Here is a 1,382-nt window from a genome sequence, read left to right on the forward strand (position 1 = left end):
CTTCGAGGACAACTGGACTTTTCCTTATCAGCATATGGGATGATCTGCTTTTTCATGTGCTCAGAGGTAAAGGAATGGAGCCATAGTGGTTTCAAAACCTATGGCCAGGCATCCCAGTCACTCTTTGCCAGTGATTTTTCTGCGAAGCAAAGGATTCAAAGGCTGTGTCAGGCTGAGCGGAGAGATGTAGCAGGCATCTGAGCCTTCGCTAGACAATAGAAAATTAATAAGGGAGGAACAGGGAAAGAACAAAGAGCGAGGAGACAGAAAAAGAGGGGAGGTCCAGGATTCCCAAGGAAAGGGGTTTTCTTTCTCTTCCCAGAGCCCCCAGGGAGGAATAAATATAACTATCAACCTAGCATGACAGCATATAAAATAAAAGAGGTACCTGCCAGGTGACCATCTCTGCCGGGACTCGAACCCGGAACCTCTGGATTAGAAGTCCAGCGCGCTCGTCCATTGCGCCACAGAGACCTCACCACACACACAGCATCAGCACCAGAACTGAAAAAGCACATACCTTCTGCATCACCGAGCCATCTCAGCATCCTGCTCTCTGAGCGGTGGGGGGACAGGGACAGCTGGAAAATCTGGAGTGGAGATCCACCAGCAGGCTCCATCAAAGCTTTTCTCAGTACCCTGGGTCCTGGGGTCCGCAGAGGATCGGAGGAATGTGAAAGTGGTCATTTCCCCAGTCCCAGAATCTCTGATGGAGTAGGACAGAGCGTGAGTCTTTGCTCTTCGGTTCCTCTCCATCCCTAAGGGAGGCAGGGAGACCGTCTTTCTATTCTCATGCTAATTAAGCAGAGTGCACCCAGTCCAGGAGAGAAACCCAAGCCTTCTCTACCTCCACCCCTCTCCCTCACTGTGGTTTCATCCCAGTCCAGCTATTCTCAGACAGGGGCTGGGCAAAGCTGGGAGATTTAGGAAAACCCTCGATCCCTGAGACAAAGAAGCTTGCCTCCGTAAAGAAACAGTGTGAACGGCAGCAAAGACTGGCAGGGAAACTGGGCTCCAGAAGACGGTACAGTCCTCAGCTTTGAGAGCTGTATCTATGGAGCCTGGGAAGAGGGAACGGGAGTCTGATATGATACTCCTTCAGCATCCTCTAGAACTAAGGATGGGAGTGGAGATGGAGCAGCGGTCTGTGCGTTTGAGAGAGAGACAGAACAGACAGAGAGGGAAGGTGGGAAGAAGGGCACACGGGGGGAGGGTGAGTGTGGCAGCTCTGTAATGAAACACAGATGGTCTTCAAGCAACCCTCCACCAATACCTGCCTCCCTTCCCCCACCTTCCCCAGCTCCAAGTCTGCTTTTCTTTCCTCCAGGTCTGTCTTACTTAAAGAATGAGGATTTCTCAGCTGCTTGGGCTTGCTAGGTGAC

At 51.6% G+C, this 1,382-nt stretch overlaps 1 non-coding gene across 1 annotated transcript; it reads right to left on the reverse strand.

The window, feature by feature from the left end:
• Positions 1-400: 400 nt before the first annotated feature.
• On the reverse strand, positions 401-474 carry TRNAR-UCU (transfer RNA arginine (anticodon UCU)). Its single transcript has one exon. It is a non-coding gene; the product is annotated as a tRNA-Arg (tRNA).
• Between the last annotated feature and the right edge of the window lie 908 nt (positions 475-1,382).

Source organism: Bos mutus, chromosome 3 (genome assembly GCF_027580195.1).
Source record: "Bos mutus isolate GX-2022 chromosome 3, NWIPB_WYAK_1.1, whole genome shotgun sequence".
Taxonomy (NCBI): Eukaryota; Metazoa; Chordata; class Mammalia; order Artiodactyla; family Bovidae; genus Bos; species Bos mutus.